Source organism: Lathyrus oleraceus, chromosome 4 (assembly GCF_024323335.1).
Source record: "Lathyrus oleraceus cultivar Zhongwan6 chromosome 4, CAAS_Psat_ZW6_1.0, whole genome shotgun sequence".
Lineage (NCBI taxonomy): Eukaryota > Viridiplantae > Streptophyta > Magnoliopsida > Fabales > Fabaceae > Lathyrus > Lathyrus oleraceus.
The window spans coordinates 260,638,766-260,660,348 of record NC_066582.1 but is presented as its reverse complement, the minus strand read 5'-3'; positions in this window follow the sequence as shown (position 1 = coordinate 260,660,348).

The window sequence follows — 21,583 nt, the reverse complement described above, 5'->3', positions numbered from 1 at the left end:
AGAGCTATGAGGCATAACCCTCATCTCCATTTCATCTGCTCACCCTAACTCTCAATGTTAGAGGTTAAGAGCCTGACTACCCATTCCAGTATTGGGCTTGTTTGTCATGGTCGATATGACCCCTTGACTAAAGCCTAACCTTGCTTGATCCCCATTGGTTGTGTATAGTGTGTGCTATTTGCTTTTGATGTTTATCTGCTTAGCTTCTCATCTCCTTTCTGTAGGAGTCGTATGATCAACTTTTGAGGAAGTTGACGTACGTAGAGATAGACTTGAGTTGACTCACTGCCTGTGTGAGTCAAGCTCTTGTTAGAAACCTCAACCTTGGACTATTATGGATTACATGATAACTATTAGGCTCGAGTCAGTCTCCCTTTTAGTTTGTCATTTCCCAGTCTCTGGTTAGGATATAAATTTCTCCCCTGTTTAGGGGAACTACGTCGCCCTGATCCTCATACCAGATGAGGTACGTAGGTGTAGCACCTCAAATTTGCACCTCCCATTTTGTACATACATTTTCATGTCTAGGTCATTAACATTGCATTGGTCATTGCATAGTCTATCAAGTCATCAGTCAAGACTGGTCAGGAGATCCAGTTGTGCAAGCAAGCAGGTGAATTTTCCATGGAATCAAAGCCCTAGGGTTGGTTCAATGTGTTCATGTGACCTAGGGATCATTTTAAATATATTTGGTCAAGCATTGAAGGCTCAAAGCTCATCAGTCAATGATCAATTCATCTGAAACCCTACAAAGTCAACATAAGTCAACTGTCAATTCAACCATGGATTTGAAGGTGGGAGATGGTTAGAGAGGCCTCATTCATGTCCATACAAGTCTCCTTTGACATTTCAAACATCAACAATGAAGAATTTGAGGTCAGATGAAAACTTTCCAAAAATAGTAAGTGACTTGTAATTTGAAATTGCCAAAAATGGAAAGGTTTTCTCCTCAAGATTACATCATCAATTAAGCTTCAAATGAAATTTTGTCCAACATGAAAGTTGAAGATCTTGCTCTCCCATTTCCAAAAAGTCCAAGATCATGAATTTCTCATGTATGGTTGAAAAGATATGGATCAAACATGGCCAAGTGAATTTGAACTTCAAACATGCATAACTTTCACACCATAAGGCCAAATGGAATGGCTCTTTTTGAAACATTTTTCTCTTGATCTCTACTATCCAAAACATGCATCACATGCCATGAATTCTCATCACATAAACATTTGGTTTTTCATTTGAATTTTGGAGGGAATTTTTAAATTTGAAAATAATGCATTGTTTTCACATTCCAACATTTCCATTGACCTCCAAATAGCATTTCAAGTGAAATTCAAACAAAATTCGTGCACTGTTCCATTGGTTTGCATGCATAAGGGTGAAATTGCAAATTTGCCAAAACACTCCATTCTCACTAAACCACTTACCACATGGTTAAGCATGATTAAGAACTTGATTAACAGAGCATATATAAACCTAATCCTAACAGAATTCAGCATTGGCAACATCACTTTTTCAGATCTAGATCCATTTTCACAAATTCTTCTCTCAAACTTTTCATCAAAATTCTTCAAATACATTGCCTTGTTCTTGATTGATTCATCACCTAGAAGCTTATTGGAGCATTATTGAAGCAAGATCTAGCAGGAATCGTGCAACTGGAAGCTGGTTGGAACTTGAAGCTCATCCATGGTAGTTGAGAATTCTGTTGGAATCAAGCTCGAGTAAACATCAAACCTTCTTCCATTCAATCATACAAGAGCTTTGGAGCATCTGTTTGAGCTGTTCAAGGCCTGAAATCACCATTTCCACTTCTGCATCTTCATCAAGGTCAGAAATCGATTTCCATAATTCATTAAATTGTTAGGTGCTTGTTGTAGATCCTTCAATGCTGAGCAAACTGAGCTTTAGATCACTAAATTCCATGCAGTATTGTGTTAGTTATGGTGATTTGAAGTTTGACATGTGAAACTTAATCGATTCGGTTTGCTTGATATATGTTGAATTAGAACAAATTAGGCATGTATTGTTGATGTATGATGAGAGATGAACACAATGATGTGCTTATTTTGCGTTTCTGAGAATTTTGTTCTTGGCCTGGGAAGAACATGATGAACACGATGAAGATGCTAGGGTTATGTTTCCAGAATCTCATTTGATCTTGCCTAGCGCGTTTCTGCATGTGTTTGTGTGTTTCTGAACATGTACTGGTCCAAGTGTCATGTGCGTGGCAAATTGATTGGACAATATTGTTTAGCTTGGCCACGTCCGCTTAAGTGAAACGGTGCGTTTCACTATGAAGCGCGCCACATTTTGAATCCTGCTTCCCTTCGATTCCTGGCCACGACTCAAATTCAATGGCATTTCATATTATTTCATTTGCCTCATCCATTCATGTACTATGCTTTTCATGTTTTTTTTTTCTTCCACTTCATAAATTCATAACTAAATGAATATTGATCCAAGTAATGTGTGGATTTTTGCATCGTTCTCCTTGTTGTTTCTAGTTTTTTTCATTATTTTTCCAGAAATTGTGCTCGGATGGAAATTAATTTTGCTTAGGGTTTGTGTGCATGTGTCATATTTTGTACCTTGCTTGCCATATCTCTTGTGAAATGATGAGATTTAATCCAATGATTTTGAAATTTTGTATGCTTAAACTAGACATCCTGCTGGACATTTTGGGGTTGAGTTTGCATTTTTATCATTTGTGGTTGCTGAGATATGCTCATGTTAATGTAGGTGTGACAATGTGTGTCACACCTTTGCTTGCTCAACTTGTCTAATTTCTTTGCCTTGCCAAATGAATTCCAATTGATGTGATTTTTTGTATGATGCTTCCTATGCATGTTGTGAATGCTCATGAATTTTCTTGGAATTTTTGGAATCATTTCTGATTTGTTTGAGATTTTTCTTTCTGGACTGTCATTTGTGAACTTTTGAATAGTCTTGAACTTCAATAATTTGTGAAATGCTGGTTGTTTATCCTATGAATGTGAAATTTTGCACATTGTTTCTAGACATATTTAAGTTTGTTTTGGCTTTGGTTTGAGGTCTTTATCATTTGTCAATTCTGTTTTAGGCTTGTGCTAAGTTGATGTAGCATTTGGTGTCTCATTTGAGCTTGTTTTGATTTCCTTGACTTGATGAATTTGATTACCATGCCTAACCATGTCCAATTGCCCTAATTTTTTGTGTGTTGATCATGTTGTGTGTTCTGTTTAGCCATGATTTTTCTTGAGATTAATTGAATCATTTTGGAATTAATGTGCATTTGTTTATTCTGTTGCTTCAATGTGCTTTCAATTTGCATGCCTTGCCATGATTGGTTTATGAAATGAATTTGGTGAATGCTATTGACATGAGACCTTTTGGAATGTGTTCTTGATTGATTAAAGTTGATTCATGTCAATTTTCATGTTCTGTTTTGGATTTTTTCTCCATCTTTGACCCTAGGCCTTGTCCTAGCGGTTTGTGCTTATGTTTGAGCTTTGTTTTCAGGTTAAGAAGCACATGGCCATGAAGAGATTGATTCATTTGCTTGAGTTGGTTGATTGTTTGATGTTGACTAATATTGACTTGTTTTGTAGGTGGATTTTAGCTCATTTGAGTTGAGCTTGTGCTTTGCACCTTGTTGCATTGTTTGTTTGACTGTGTACTGTTGACTGTTGACTATTGGTTGTCTGTTTGACTATTTGAGTTGTATACTGATTGAGTTGGATTGTTTTCAGGTACATTAGTTGCTTAAGTTCTTTTGAACTTGATTTTGCTTTTGCTTGGTTGCTTAAGCATTGAGGTATAATTCTCTGACTTCATGTAGTCTGGAAGACCTATCCTGTTACTTGGGCAGGCACCTGTCTGAAGTCCTCCTTAAGAGGCAATGCTTGTGTTTGTTTATCTTTGTGCCAAGCAGGGAAAGACCTCTATGAGGCAATTGGCAGATAGAAGAGATGTGCAATCCATCTCCTGCTATTCTGTGTGTCATCCACTTTGCTCACACACCTTGTGTTGATGCATTGTGGATATTAACCCAAGATCCATGTTGAGTCAGTCATATGTGGAGAAGAGTTCCTACTTGCTGAATTCCCACACTTTCATTTGTTTGAAGCTCTCCCAGGCCAGGGATAAGAGCTGTGAAGTCTTATCTTCACTTCCCATTTCATCTGCTTCACCCTAACTCTCAATGTTAGGGTTAAGAGCTAACTTCACCCGATTCCAGTTGGCTTGTGTTTCACAGCCTAACCTTGTGTGAGTGTCGCATCGCGCGAAAAACCGGCGGGAAAAGAAAGAAACAACAGAGCCGCCACCGTGCGTTATTTATCCCAAAAGAGGGAAAGGAAACGCTCAGAGTAAACCTGGGAAAGAACATGGTCTCGCGACCAAAGAGTATGGGTTCGGGAGTCGGTTATGCGAAGGGAAGGTATTAGCACCCCTACGCATCCGTAGTACTCTACGGGATCCACGCACACTAGAAAGGAAATTGGTTGCTAAACACTGCTCAAATATTCACACACACTGGCTGAAAGAAACGAAAGAGACTGACTGAAACTGAACTCGGCAGGACGTCGCATCCTGGGCCTACTTAGTCTATCAGGCATAGACATCAGAGTCCAAGTAGTTCGGACTGGGGAAACGACACATGCTCGCTAGGATATCGCATCCTATGCATACGTATCTTCTCGGACGAGAGAAGAATCAGAGCATTCGTAGCTCGGCTGACACACACACAAACAAACACTGGCAAAGGCAAACGTGGAGCCCGAATGCCAATCACTGGACTTACATCAGCATCCGAACCAAAACACACTCAAGAAGGCAAACATGGAGCCTGAATGCCAATCACTGGACTTACATCAGCATCCGAACCAAAACACACTCACACTGGAACCCAAATGCCACTCGATGGACTTACATCAGCTTCCAAGCACACAACAACACAACAAGTTAATAGGGAGTCGGGGACTCGAGCCTATAACTGTCAAGCACACACTCAAACAGACAGACAACAAATTGCTAAGGAGTCAGGCACTCGAGCCTAGCAACTGTCAAACAACACACACAAAAAGAAAAAGGGCGCCCGGAGAGATCAGCTCAATCTCCTGCCTACATACTTCATCTGGTATGAAGATCAGGGCGATGTAGTTCCCCTACGCAGGGATAAGGATCTAGCCTAACCAGATAACAGAGGGAGACACAACTAGGGAGACTACGACTCGAGCCTAGATGTTATCATGCAAGATCATCCCTAAGTTAAGGTTTCTAGCTAAATGGCACAAGGGCCAACCTATCCTAAGTATGGCTCACACAGGAAGCAAGCCACACACACACTTAACTTGCACAGGAAGCAAGCCAAGCAAAACCTAACTTGCACAGGAAGCAAGTCTAAACTAACCCTAACTTGCACAGGAAGCAAGTCAAACAACCCTAACTTGCACAGGAAGCAAGTCAAACAATCCTAACTTGCACAGGAAGCAAGTCAAACAATCCTACAAGCACAGATAGCACACACTATACACAAGCAAGTGGCTCAAACAAGGGTTAGGTTTTAGTCGAGGGGTCATATCAACCTCAACAAACAAACCTCTGGAACTGGGTGAATGTTGCTCTTAACCTTGCCATTGCGGGGCTAAGGTGAAGCAGATGAAAGGAGATGAGGGGTGTGCCTCATTGCTTCTATCCCTGGCCTGGGAGAGCATTTGACAAGAATGTGTGGGTTCAGAAAGCGGGAACCCTTCTACACATTTAAAACTGACTCAACTGCACAATTGTACAAGATCTTGGGTTTGTATCTGTAATGCATCAACACAGTGGTGTGAGCAACGCAGATGACACACTGAATAGTGGGGGATAGATTGCATATCCCTACCTTCCACCAATTGCCTCTTCACTTAGGAGGTCTTTGACTCTATGCAAGGACAAAGTTAAGCATCCACAAACATTGCCTCTTAAGGAGGACTTCAGACAGTCGCTTGGCCAGGTAACAGGCCAGGTCTTCCAGACTACATGAAGTAAAAGAGACATACCTCAATGCAAATTGCTTATAGAAGCAAAGCAAAGCAAAAAGTTCACAAGGAACTAAGCAACTAAAGCACCTGAAACAGTCAAGCAGATGTTAGTATACAACTTCAAACAAAGTAAAAGGAAACAGAGGTCAACAGTTAATTGGAGGCAAATGAATGTGCAAGGCACAAGGCTTAAGGCATGTGAGCCAAGCCACCTACAAAACAAAGAGGTTAGAAAATGATACTTGAGTAAGCTCAATCAAAAGAATTGGTCTTAATGGCCATTTGATGGTCAACCTGAAAACACAAGCTCAAAGGTGAGTAACAGGACCACTAGGACAAGCCTAGGGTCAAAGATGAATGAGAAAGTCAAAACAGCAAGGGTTAAGCATCCAAAATCATGTTCAAACAATTAGGAAACAAAACCAATTGGGCTCACATCCATATCAATCACTATCATCATTTCATGAACAGATTAGGTCAAAGTATGGCAAACAGAAGCTCATAGAAGTCAACAGCAAGACTTACATAAAAAGCAATCTAAACATTTTCCAAAAATCACCAAATAAATCATGATCAATCCTAACACATAGCATGGTAAGCATGTCAAATTCCATCCCATTTGGACAAGTGGAAGGCAGTCAATGAAAATCAGAAAGTCAAAGCAAATTTGAACATGCTCAATGAAGTCAACCAATCATGCATCAACTTAGAAAAATCATAAGTCAAGAATGGTGTATGATAAATGAATGGGATCAAAACCATGGCAAAGATGAGGATGTCTAGTTATCTCATGTAAAATTTCATGTCCATCTAATAAAGTATGAGAATTTCACAAATGAAATGGGAACATGTGTCACACAAAGTCAACATTTGACTAGGCAGGGAAGAAAAATCTCAAACAAATGGAAAATAGTTCAATTAAATCCAAGAAAATTCACAAGTAAACTAGACATACAAGAGTAAGCTCATGCAAAAAATCAAGTCATTTGGAGGTCAAGAAGCATGGCAATGAAAATCATGAAGTTGGTCATCAATGGTGTGACACAAATTGTCACACCCTAATTCAAAAAATCATATCTCACAAACCACAAATGATAAATCCACAAACTTTATACCAAAATCACCATGAATGTGTCTAGTTTAAGAACAAAAAATTTGGGAGCCATTGGATACATTCTCATCATTTCACAATTGATTTGGCAAAGTGTACAAAATTTGGTCACATGTCACAAACCCTAGCAACATTTAAAAAACATTCATCCAAAAATTCTGGAAAAATAATGATAAAAAAGTAGAGATCATGATGAACACAACACAAAAAATCCCATTGATTTTGGATCAAGATTGAACAAGTTATGATTTTTACAAGATGGGCATCAAAAATGAAATAATTATTGAAATTAACATTGAAAGAATGGCATTTTGGTAATATTGGAATCCACTAATCAAAACACAGTCGTTTTGGGCAGGGATTGAAATGTTTCTATTGGTTGTTGGGAAAGAAGCCAGGCACGTGAGAAATGAGGCAAAAGATCTGGGAAAACACAAATTGGGAAACTAGGGTTCATATCCAAAAATCATGATTTCGTAATTTTGCCCAAAAATCAAAATTAAATACATGGAAATGATCAGCAAGCCATGGCAAACAAGAATCTACCATTGATTTTCATTAAAACCACGCAAAAGTCAAGAATCGAGCAAAAGACATATTCTAACATCAAACTTCAAAACCATATATCTTCATGGATAAGCAATCATTTTCAAAAAGGGAAGCATCATGATACTCAGCATTGAAAGACCTTTCCAAAGTATATGTCAATTTGACAAAAGAGGGAGGTCGAATCCATACCTATTTTTGAAGGAACAGTGGTATCTTGATGTTCTTTGTTGTTATTGAAGTGAGACAGTTGCTCAATGGTCCTAGATGATGATTGATGAAGTTGGCTTTGGCTCAAACTTGTGCAGATTGATGAAATGGTCTCAAACTTGGATGTTATGAACCAATCTGCCCCTTCCTATTGCTTATGCAAGAAGAGGTTTTTGGTGCTCCTTTGTTTTGGTCAGAAGAAGATGAGATGCAAAATAGCAGGTTTTTGAAGATGCAATGTAGGGTTGGACTGGCTTGTGGCAGGTTTGTCACTTTGATGCCTTTTGACAGACCAAATGCAAATGGCATGGCAAGTTAGGTTTAGGTGCTTTTGTTTGCTTTGTTATGACAGTCAATGATCCATGCCAAGCAAGCAAGGATGAGGTTTTGAGAGGAGTGTGAACAATGGCCTCTTTGCTGTTGTGTTATGTGCTTGTTGGATGCAGATTTTTTAATGAATGCAAGGCAAGGCAAGGTTGGGTTTGGAGCTTTTGTTTTGGACAGAAGATGTGGGATGTAAAATAGCAGGGTTAGTGCAGTTGGAGTGAAGTCTTTTGTTTTTCATGGTTTTGGTTCTTGGGAATTCTTCTTGACAGCAAAACAGAAATGCATAGCAAGGCTTAGTTTTTTGTGTCCTTTGACAGAGAAATAGCCAAGAGCAGCAAGATAGTTTGAGAGAGTGTATGAAGTTGGTTGCGTTGGCAAGGCTAGGTTTCTTGAGGATGTCAAGTTGGTTGTGGTAGGCTGCTAATTTCATGACAGGAAGTGTTGTGTATGGATGATGAAAACATATTGCAGGGCTAGGCTTGGTTTGTTGACAGAAAATGGGAATGGCCAAGAGCAGTAAGGTCAAATGTAGGTTTTTTAGGATGAGTGCTTTTTCTGCAATGTGTTTTTGATGGTTGTTAACTTTTGTTTCAAGTGACAGAAAAGAGGATCAAAAGCCCTGCTGTTAGAAGTTGTTTTGTTCAAGACAGAATTTGTAATTCTTCAAATGCCAAATGAGAGAATCTATACTTTTACTGTTGGATAACTGCTAGCAGTGTTCTCCATGACAGAAAAATGTGTTTGATATCATCTACTGTTTTTTCTCTTGTTTGCAAATGGCCAAAAATGGTTTTTTGAGTATGAGTGAATTTAGTTTGTGTGATGGCTGCAAGTAGTTCAACATGAAGAAATGGAGATGAAACAAACAAGGCCAGGCTCAGACTCTTGGAAGTTTCTTTTACTGTTTTTTTTTAGAAAATGCACCAAAATAGTTCTCAGCATCAGTGAATTTTTCTATGCCAATGTGTTTGATATGTTGTAGCTGGTTTTGTTTTTTTGACAGAAAAAGGAAGTTACCATTTTCTGTTTTGATGTTGTTTCTGTTTGTGAACAGAATTTGCCATTTGGGTGAAGAAATCCAATGAGAGAGAGTGAGGATTTCTTTGTGTGGTTAAAGGCTGCTCTTACTGGTTTTTATGACAGGAAATGGTGGAAGACATTGCCTCAAGCCAAGGCCAGGTTTTGTCTTTTTGCCAATATTTGGACAGAAAATCATAAAGGCACAAAAGATGAGTTTTTTAGCATGTATGAAGTTTGTTATGTCTGCTGTTGGTTTACCATGGCAGGGTTGGTGATGATGAATGGATGGTCCAAATATAGTGCAAGGCTCAGGTTTTCTTTGAGCTCTTTAACAGAAAAAATGAAAACAAAGCCAAGATGTGTTTTTTTGAATGAATGAAATTCTGCTGCCTTTTGGAGAGAGTGCAAGGCTTTCTTTTGCTGACAGGAAATGGTGAGGAAAATGGTCTTTCACCAAGCCGGTTTAGTTCATTTTTGTGTGTTTTTGTTTGACAGCCAATGATAAAATCCAAGCAAGCAAGGATGAGGCTGGAAAAATGAGTGAAGTGTTTTTGTTTGTTACTGGTTTTGGACAGAAGGAAAATGAGATGCAAATAGTTAGGTCAGTTGAGAGAGTGTATGCTGTTGGCAGTTTTTTTTCTCATGACAGGAACATGGTGTTTTTTCATTTGCTGCTCTATGTTTCTCTGTGGTTTGGCCAGGTTTTTGACAGAAAAAATGTGCCAAAGGGTAAGAGCTTGGTTGGCCTCAAGAGTGAAGGTCCTTTTGTGGTATGCTGCTTTGACAGTTTTTTTTTGACAGGAAAAAAATGCAAAATGGCCAAGTGATCTTTGTTTGAGTGATGAATGGTTTATGCTGCTACTGCTACTTGTCCATCATGGTTTGACAGGAAAATTTTCACAGTGCCAAAGCAAGTACAGTCCAAGGCAAGGTATGGTTCTTTTGACAGCAAAATAGGAATGCCAGTAAGAGATTCAGCATGAGTGAATTGATAAGCTGCTACTGTCCTGTGTGTGTGTTCAAAACAGAAAATGATGGCCAAGAATTCTGCTATGGGACAGTACAAGGTAAGGGGTGGAAGCATGGGTGGATGGTTGCAAAGTACCTTCACTTTCCAAATTTTAGGCAAGTTAGTATGGCCCCTTGTTTTGCTGTGGGTTAGGCTGCTAATTAGGTTCACAAATGACAGAAAAAATGATGCACAATGCTGTTCTTCTAAGGTACAAGGCAAGGCATGGTGGAAGCATAGACAAGTATGGTGAAATTGTACCTTTCTTACAATTCAAGCAACCAAGCAATGGCCTTATGTACTGCATATTTTGACTTTGCAAACACATTCTAAATGACATTTCTGAGCTTTCCCAATTGGCCAAATGTTGAAAAAATGTTTAAATCAAAAAGTCAACTCTTGGTCAAACTTACATTTAAATGAAAAAGGTCAAAATATGCCATTTTGATTGGTGAAGTTTTGGCTCATGGAATTTATATTTTTGGAAAGAGGGGATCAAATGTGACTTGTAGGAAAAAACCCCACCAAAATTGGCCAAATGGTTTGAGAGATATGGCCCTTTGAAGTTCAAGATTTTCTGAAATCGATTCGATCATAACTTGCCAACCACACATGGGAGTTGAGAGTTCTTGGACTTTTTGGAAATGGGAGAACAAGATCTTCAACTTTCATGTTGGGCAAAAATTCATTTGAAGCTTGTATCATGATGTAAGTTGGAGGATCAAGACTTTCCATTTTTGGTAAGTTTCAGTTACAGGTCCAGTTTCCATTTTGGGAAATTCATGATCTGGCTTCAAATTCCTCCATGATGGTGTTTGGCATGATACATGATGACTATTTGGACATGAATGAACTCTCACAAACCAATTCCAATCATCAAATCACTGATTAAATGGACAGTTGACCAACAGTTGACTTTTAGGGTTTCTGTCTGATTGTGCATTGACTGATGACTTCCAAACCCTAATTCCTTGAGAACTTGACTTCAAATGATGTCCCAAGTTGTATGAACTCTTGATTATTGATCATGATGCCCAAATTCCACAAGAATGACCACCATCCACTGCTTTGACTGACAGTTGACTTTTTTAGGGTTTTTGACTGTCTGTGTATGAACTGATGATTTCCAAGTCTTCAACCCTTGACCAAAATACTTCAAATAGACCTCCAAGCCATGTGAACTTGTTGGACAAACCCCAAGGCCTTGGCTCCTTGAGAAATGCACTTGCTTGCTTGGTTGACTGATCTCCTGATCAGTTTGACCTAATTCCTTGATTGGCTTGCACTTGAGGCAAAAGAGGCAATGCAATGCTATGCAATGGACCATGATATGCTATGACCTAATATGAAAATGTATGTACAATGATAGGTGCAAATTTGAGGTGCTACAGTGAGCCCATTTTGTTTGTATATAGTGTGTGCTATTTGTGTGATTGAATGCTTTGCCTGTGCTGATTAGGATAGCTTGCTTCATGTGCAAGTTAGATAGCAACCTTAACTTAGGGATCGTATGCATGATAACTTCTAGGCTCGAGTCGTAGTCTCCCTAGTAGTTTTGTGTCTCCCTTTGTATCTGGTTAGGCTAGTCCTTTTTCCCTGTTTAGGGGAACTACGTCGCCCTGATCCTCATACCAGATGAGGTACGTAGGCAGGAGATGAGCTGATCTCTCCGGGCGCCCTTTTTGTTTTGTTTGTGTGAGTTGTTTCTTTTTTTCTGGTTGGAGTCCGATGTAAGTCCAGCGATTGGCATTCAGTTTCCAGTTTCTTTGTTGGAGTCTGACATAAGTCCAGCGATTGGCAGTTGGTTTCCAGTGTGTGTTTGTTGGTTCGGAGTCTGATGTAAGTCCAGCGATTGACATTCGGTTTCCATGTTTGCCTGTTTGTGTGGAGTCTGACATAAGTCCAGCGATTGGCAGTCAGTTTCCTGTGTGGTTTTGTTTGGCGTGCGTTAGCCGAGCTACGAGTGCTCTGATTCTTCTCTGGTTAGAGAAGATACGTATGCATAGGATGCGACATCCTAGCGAGCACGTTTCCCCTGTCCCGAACTACGTCGACTCTGATGTCTGTGCCTGACAAACTACGTAGGCCCAGGATGTGATATCCTGCCGAGTCCCGTTTCTTTTGTCTTTCTGTGTTTCCTTTCAGCCTTGTGCAGTGTTTGAGCAGTTTTTAGCAACCTTTCTTCTATTCTTTCTGAGCGTGGATCCCGTCGAGTACGATGGATGCGTAGGGGTGCTAATACCTTCCCTTCGCATAACCGACTCCCGATCCCATCTCTCTTTGGTCGCGAGACCATGTCTTTTCCAGGTTTACTTCGAGCGTTTCCTTTCCCTCTTTTGGGATAAATAACGCACGGTGGTGGTTCTGTTGTTTCGTTTTCCCGCCGGTTTTTCGCATAATACGACAGTAGGCAGGAGATCGTACGAGATCTCTCCGGGCAACCCTTTTCTTTTTTTGAGTGTGTTTTGCTTGACAGTTATTAGGCTCGAGTTCCAGACTCCCTATTAGCTTGTCTGTTTGATAACCTCTTGTGTGTTTGTGTCGAGTCTGACGTAAGTCCAGCGATTGGCAGTCGGTTTCCTGTGGGTGTTTGTGTGCTTGAATCTGAAGTAAGTCCAGCGATTGGCATTCGGTTTCTTTGTTTGTTTTTTGTTTGGAGTCGGACGTAAGACCAGCCATTGGCAGTCTGTTTCCATTTGCGAGTTTCTTTTGACGTCTCAGCGTCTTTGCGTGTGTTTTGTTTCGGCATGCGTTAGCCGAACTACGGTAGCTCCGATTCTCATTCCAGATGAGATACGTAGGCATAGGATGCGATGTCCTAGCGAGCCCGTTCCCCTCTTCTTCCGCCTGTTTATTCCAGTGTGTGTGCATTCTTTGAGCAGTTATCCAGCAACCTTATTCTATTCCTTTCTGAGCGTGGATCCCGTCGAGTACGACGGACGTGAGGGGTGCTAATACCTTCCCCTTGCGTAACCGACTCCCGATCCTTGCAATCTCCGGTCGTAAGACCATTTCCTTTCCAGGTTTACTTCGAGCGTTTCCTTTCCCTTCTTTAGGATAAATAACGCACGGCGGCGGCTCTGTTTGTTTTGTTTTTCCCGCCGGTTGTTTTTCGCGGATGCGACAGGCATAGAAGAAGGATTTTTCTTAAAATTAAAAAACAAATTACTTATAGCGATGAATAAGTAGGAATATCAACAACAACCCAATTGTTGCAAGTTTGGCCATGCGTCACAAAGTCGACACAGACTTCATCTTCTTCATCATCATCAATCACAGTAGTTGAGTGTTGATCATTCCCATGAATGAACCCTCCACTGTGGAAACTCGGTTGCACATCTTCAGTTATGACGTTGAACGACCCTGGTTGAAATCCCAATCCAGCCCTATTCTTGTTCTCAGCAATCTCTATCATTCGGCCCCATTGGTCAATGGTGCTAGCCTCAATAGCCCTTTGTGCATCCTTTAAAGAAGACATGGGTGCCCCAGTTTTCTTTACATCATCAGCAATAAACAAGGCATGGAACGACGTTCCAACCTCCTCCTCAGCTTCGACATAAGAAAAGGATGACAAATGGCTCACCAATAGTGCCTTCTCTCCACTAACAACGACAAGCTTGTTGTTCTTCACAAATTTCAATTTCTGGTGCAGAGTAGACGTCACTTCTCTAGCCTCATGAATCCATGGCCTTCCCAATAGACAACTATAGGCCGGATGGATATCCATTAACTGGAAGGTTATTTGGAAATCACTCGGACCTATCTTAATTGGAAGATCCACTTCACCAATGACGGTTTTACAAGAACCATCAAACGCTTTAATAATCACACCGCTGTATCTCATTGGGGGTGCCTTGATAGGAAATCCTTGACAAAGTTTACTTTGGAAGCACATTCAAAGAAGAACCAGTGTCAACCAACACATTAGACATAACGTCCTCCTTACAATTCATGGAAATATGGAGTGCCAGATTGTGATTTCTACCTTCCTCAGGAAGCTCCTCATCACAAAAACTCTAATTATTGCAAGAAGTGATGTTGGCAACAATGTGGTCAAACTGATCCACAATCACATCATGTTCAACATAAGTCTGTTCGATCACTCTCTGCAATGCCTCCCTATGTGCCTCAGAATTCATCAATAATGACATCACAAAGATCTTTGACGGGGTTTGGAGCAACTGCACCACCACATTAAACTCACTTATCTTTATCAATTTTTATATCATTATTAGCCTTCAGTTTGTTGGATTCACCAGACTGACACACTAGAGCACTAACAGGATTCAACACTAGAATCTTTGCCTTCTTACTTGCGTGAACATCTTATACTTCTTTTGGAATAACTGAACCAAATACACGACCACTATGGGCCACCTTCGCAATATCAACAATATTTACCACAAAATCTGTAATTTGTAAAGGAACCTCTTGACCATTCTCAACCATTATGGCATTGTATTCCCCGTTCCGTTTATTTCGGAACTTCTCAAGTTGGATTTATGGTTATTCAGTACCTCAGATGGTTGTGATCAGTTCGGAGGCCGTAACTCAGTGCAGTGGATGTTCAGATGACTTGGAGGATGGCACGGTGCATTGCATTCATACATTAGCATCATTCACATTTTGCATTTATCTGCATCTAACTCATGTTTATCCATATGCAGTGGACATTCTTGATCGAGATCCTGGTTGAGAGACTTCTTTGTTCCAGACATGAGGACCGGCTTGAAGGACGATGTGGTATTCAGTTTCTTTGATCCAGAGATTGGTGTGCTGAGAGATATGATAGCATTGGTTACACCTGATCATGTGGGGATGTTTCGTGAGGCATACGGTGGTATTCTGAAGTTGGTTTTCAGGCTTACAGATACAGATAGGAGTTCCATTCATACTCTTCTCCAGTTTTATGATCCTGGTTTGAGGTGCTTTGTTTTCCCGGATTACCTGTTGGGGCATTTGATGGAAGATTATGCCAGTATCCTGGGTATTCCGATCAGGGACCAGATTCCGTTCTATGTCACTAAGGGAGAACCTGATATTGCTGAGATTTCTCGTGCTCTTTATTTGAGCCCGGAGGTGGCTAAGGGGGGTTTGAAGGAGAAGGGAAAGTTGCCCGGTTTTCATCTGAGTTTCTTGGAGGCTAAGGCCAAGGAGCATGCTGTTGTGGGTAATTGGAGGGCTGTTTGTGCTTTGCTTGCTGTGAGCATCTATGGGATCATCATGTTCCCTAATCAGAAGAACTTTGTGGACATTAATGCCATCCGGTTGTTTATGCAGAGGAACCCCATTCCTACCTTTGTTGGGGATGTTTATTACTCGGTCCATAATCGGAACGAGAAGCGGCGTGGGGGATTAATCAGATGTTGTGCTCAGTTGTTGCACAAGTGGTTCATGGGGTATTTGCCTTCCAGAGGTGCCTTTGCCTTTCTTGATCCTACTGTCAAGTGGTCATTCAGGCTGATGGGTTTGCGAGCCAAGGACATAGCTTGGACTCACAATGGTATGGCTGGACGAGATTTCATTTACAGTTGTGGGAGTCTTCCCAATGTGCCTCTTATAGGAGTTCAAGGTTGCATTAATTACAACCCGGTGCTTCTTAGGAGACAGATGGGGTTTGCTGTGGAGGGTCTTCCCCTTGGACGAGAGATTCAGGAGTCTTTCTACTTCCCAATTGAGGGTAATCAGTCAAAGTTGAGGCATGTGTCTGATGAGTGGCGCGACGTTCAGAGAAAGGGCAAGGTTCCTTTTGGTAAGGTCAATAGCAGGTCTTTTCCTCCATTTGATGATTGGCTTAGGAAGAGGATTGAGCTCACACATCTACCATTTCCTGGAGGTGATCCTTGGTGTCCTTTGATTGAGGGGCCACGGTCTTCTGTCAGCATATGAGAGTTCCTTGAGATGAAGAAGGCCAGAGATCAGTTGCAAGGAGAGAAGACTGAATTGGAGATGAGTGCTGCTAGAATTCAGATGGCTAATCAGGAAATCAAAGGGAGAATGGAAGATCAGGATAAGAGACATGCCATGGAGGTGAAGCGCTTTGAGATAGACACTGCCTATTACCGCAAGAACAGCCAAGCTTTGGAGTCATCTACAAAGGAGCACGACATTACCAAGGAGAAGTTGGCTAGAGCTTTGAGCGTCATTGAAGATGAGAAGAGGAGACAAGTCCTTGTGAAGAATCAGAGAGATGCTAGAGCCAAAGTCCTTGCCACAGAATGGGAAGCAGAGAAAGCGAAGATTATGGCTGAGAGAGATCACTGTCTTGCTGAGAGGGATCATTATTTCAGACAGATGGAGATTCACCAGAAGGAGATAGGAAGACTTCAGCAGGAGAACACTGAGCTCAGGTTCGCCGTGAAGTTTACCAAGATGGTTGATGATGCAGAGCCATCTGTGGGACCTCCTTTGGGGTAGACTTTTGTTGTTATGGTAATTGGATTACCGTCAGGCCTGTTGAGGGAATTCACTTGTTTGTGTTTCCTTTCTGATTCTGGAGAATTGTAATCTGATTTGTATCAGACTTGATGTATGACTTTTGCACTTGTAGTGCACTTTTGATATACAGTGGTTATTCAGTGATTGATCTTTAAAGCTTTATTTGCTTTCCTGTATGCACTCGCATCACACACATGGTTGGGTAATATCTTTGATAAATCATATATCTCTGCTCTGAATGGCAAAATTAGATAATTGATGTCTGAATGTTGCTGTCGAATTATTATCTGTCTTGATGAAACCAGGATCGAAAGACAGAGTGTTCCTCATATGGATAGACATTGCATTCATGCATTAATCATAATAACTTGTCTTCTATTTTGCAGGTGTTGGTTTCTAACGTGCTTGATTGTTATAGGAATCATTGCTCGCGCACGTAGAATCATTCCTTTGCACGCAGCACGTCCGCACAGATATCCTACTAGACGCAACACATCCAGGCTGATGGATCTACCCAACGCAGATATTCTCGAGCTGAAAGAGAAAATGAATGAATTGATCAACGTCATGCAAGGGTTTGCCGTGGGGCAAAAGGCACTTGCTGATAAAGTGGAGAAGCTCGAGCGGGCTTCAGCTGCTAACAGTGGTATCAATTTAGAGGGTGGCTCCAACCATGGCCTTGGTGGTTCCAGGGATGGAGGAGATCTCGGAAAGAAGACAACTGCTGGTGTGGTGATAAATAATGGGGGTGGTTTCGGTGTTGCCACAGGCGGAGGACCAGGTCCGATGGGTAACAATCTGAAGGACAATCTGTTTCCTCCTTTCTTCGGGGCTGAGGAGGATAGAGAAGAAGACCAGTTCTCCGTACTTAATGAACATTTCGGTCAATATGGTGTCCAACCACCAAATAAAGAGATTCAGGTGCTGGCGGAGAAAATCAGGGCTCTTGAAAGCTATGCTACTCCGGGGGTTGTTAATATGTCGAACATGGGGTTGGTTGAGGGGATTGTGATCCCGCAAAAGTTTAAAGCGCCTGCGTTTGACAAGTATAATGGGAGTTCTTGCCCGGAAACTCATCTCCAGGCTTTTGTCCGAAAGATTTCTGCTTATACAACGGACCAGAAACTTTGGATGTACTTCTTCCAGGACAGTCTGTCTGGGGGATCTTTGGAATGGTACACCAAATTGAAATCTTCTGACATTAAAAGCTAGCAGGATCTTGGGGATGCATTCTTTAAACAATATCAATTTAATGCTGATATGGCTCCTAGCCATACCCAATTGCAGGGTATGTCTCAGAAGCCTAATGAGGGGTTTAAAGAATATGCACAGAAGTGGAGGGAGCTGGCTGCCCGAGTCCAACCTCCTTTGGTGGATAGAGAGATGTCAGACCTGTTCATGGGTACCCTTCAGGGGACATTTGCAGAGAGGATGGTTGGATGCCCGGTTACTAACTTTGCTGATATTGTGGTGGCCGGAGAAAGAATTAAGAGCTGGTTGAAGATGGGAAAGATACAGGGTAGCGCTTCATCGTCTGGATCGAAAAAGCCCTTTGGGAATGGTCAGAGAAAGAAGGAGGGTGATACCAGCACTGTGTATACCCAAAGAGGACAGAGTAGGGATCGTTACTACCAGCACACTGCTGCGGTAACAATTCCTGCTGATAATCAACAACAGCAACAGCAACAACCGCAACAACAACGACAACCATTTCAATAGAGACCGCAGAGGGCCGGGTATCAGGTGCGAGGGCGAATGACTGATCGTCAATTTGATAGACCACCTATGACCTACTCATTCTTGCTGAAGAAGTTGAACGATTTGGGGTTGGTCCAGCTGAGGACGTTGGCACCGTTGAGACCTGATCATAGGCCGGCCAGTTTTGATGAGAACGCCAAGTGCGAATTCCACTCTGGTGCACCTGGACACAATGTGGAAAATTGTAAAGCTTTTAAGCATGTGGTCCAGGACTTAGTGGATTCTAAGGCAATCAATTTTGCTCCATCTCCAAACATTAATGCTAATCCCATGCCCGCGCATGGTCAAATGGGGGTGAATGAAGTCTCTGAGAATGGGGGCAGAGTTGGGCTGACAGAGGTAGACCAGTTGAAGACTCCATTGGCTGAGGTCAAAAGACAATTATTGAAAAATGGGGTCTTCCCGGGCTGTGATGATTGTTGTGCTGCGTGCACCGTTGTTCCCAATGGGTGTGTATTATTGAGGGAGGCTGTCCAGAGGCTGATGGATGAGGGAAGCCTCAGATTTGAAAAGATTGATTCGGAGAGGGAGGATGTCTCCACCATAACCATTTACTTTGACCCGGTTGATTTGTCAACGCTGGCAGATGCGGCTCCAGTTACTATCACGGTACTTGGGCCTATTCCTTATGACAAAGATGACGCCGTGCCGTGGCATTATGGTGGAGAGGTCTATTGTAATGGGGAAAAGTTGGATGATCAGACTGCGGATGGAACCACCGTTTCAAAGGTGGATAATGCCGGACCTAGTGGTTTCACTCGCAGTGGAAGGTTGTTTGCACCCGATGCTTTGAGGAATGGAGAGGAAGAAAAAGAAAAGAAAGATAAGGCCGAGGCTTTAGCCAGGGCAAGAGGGAAACAGGTGGTGAGCGAGGGTACTCTTGTGGTGACACCGACGCCCGGTGGGTCGGAAAAAGAACTTGATGATGAAGCTGAAGAATTTTTGAGAATCATCAAGAAGTCAGAGTATAAGCTTGTTGACCATCTGCAACAGACTCCATCCAAGATCTCAATCTTGTCTTTGTTGCTGAGCTCCGAGGGGCATAGGGAGGCTTTGTTGAAAATACTGAAGAGAGCCTATGTTCCCCAGGAGATAACAATCAATCAGTTGGAGACGGTGGTGTCAAACGTCAATGCCAGCCATGGGCTGGGTTTCACTGATTTGGATCTGACGGTGGATGGGCGTAATCATAATAGGGCATTACACATTGCGATGGAGTGTAAAGGAGCGGTGCTTTCACACGTCTTGGTGGATACCGACTCGTCGCTCAATGTGTTGCCAAATAAGGCTTTGGCGAAGCTGGACTGTGAAGGGTTGATCTTGACGCCCACGGACCTGATAGTTAGAGCTTTTGATGGCTCAAAGCGGGCTGTGTTTGGAGAAGTGGAGCTCCCGGTGAAGATTGGGCCCGAGGTGTTTAAGTCCGTATTCTATGTCATGGATATTCAGCCGGCGTACAGTTGCCTGTTGGGTCGCCCATGGATACATGCTGCTGGGGCAGTGACTTCGACTTTGCACCAGAAGCTGAAGTACATCTGGGACGGGCAGGTCGTCACCGTTTGTGGAGAGGAGGATATCTTCGTCAGCCACCTATCATCGTTCAAATATGTGGAGATGGACGGTGAAATTGTTGAAACGCCAAGTCAGGCATTCGAAATCGTCAAGGTGGAGAATGCTATTTTTGCTAAAGAGGAGAAGCCGTCCATTTCTTCGTACAAACAGGCTGCTGAGGTGGTGAAGAGTGGAGAAGCCCCAGGTTGGGGAAGGATGATGGACATCGCCGCCAAGAAAGATAGATTTGGGGTGGGTTATCAGCCGGGCCGAGGCTCGTTTGGACAGGGCAGAGGACGTCGTCCGTCATTTACATTCACCAGTGCTGGAATGCTGGATCCAGATCACATCTGTATGGTGGGTGAAGAGGTCGACAGTGATTGTGAGCTTGATCAATGGATAAAGCCGTGCGTACCAGGGATGGAAGTCCAGAACTGGAAGGCCGAAAAGATCATCACTGTCACTCTACGTGAAGAGTAATATTTCCTGTTTTTCAATTTTGTCTGCATGAAAGCCATACGTTTTGCCCGAAACGTAATGGTTCATTGTAAGGGCCACCTCATGTGTTTCATTTTGCAATATTTGCATCATAAATAAAAGGATGTTTTTTCAATTAAAAGCGGTGTTCCCTGTTTTTCATTTATTTTTGCAGTTTAATCAAAACAAAAATAAAAATGGCAATGTTTGTTTTCATTTTTTTCATTTTAATTTGCTTCGCTCCGGTTCTAAAGCAATGCATGAATCAACATTCATGCATATGTGATCATTCTCCATATCTCATTGATAACAATCCTGTTACACCCTCCTATGACTTCGACAATCCGATCTATCATGCCGAAGAAGAAGGCGAAGATGATTGCGAACTGCCGGAGGAATTAGCTAGGTTGTTAAAACAAGAGGAGAAGGTGATTCAACCGCACGAGGAGTAAGTCGAGGTTGTGAATCTGGGTACCGAAGAGGTCAGGAAAGAAGTGAAAGTTGGGGCCGCTTTGGAGGCAAATGTCAAGAGCAGAATGGTAGCCTTGTTGAAAGAGTATGTGGATATCTTCGCCTGGTCTTATCAAGATATTCCAGGGTTGGATACCGATATCGTGGTGCACAAGTTACCATTGAGAACAGATTGTCCTCCAGTAAAGCAGAAGTTGCGCAGAACTCGACCTGAGATGGCAATGAAAATTAAAGAGGAGGTGCAGAAGCAGTTGGATGCTGGGTTCCTCGCTGTCACTAATTATCCGCCTTGGGTCGCGAATATTGTGCCGGTCCCGAAGAAGGATGGAAAGGTGAGAATGTGTGTGGACTACCGGGATCTGAACAGAGCTAGCCCGAAGGATGATTTCCCATTACCTCACATTGATGTGTTGGTAGACAATACAGCTCAATTCTCGGTGTTTTCCTTCATGGATGGCTTTTCTGGCTATAATCAAATCAAAATGTCGCCAGATGATATGGAGAAAACAACGTTCATCACACCGTGGGGCACTTTCTGTTATAAGGTGATGCCATTTGGTCTCAAGAACGCCGGTGCTACTTATCAGAGAGCTATGGTGACTTTGTTTCATGATATGATTCATCATGAAATTGAATGCTATGTTGATGACATGATAGCAA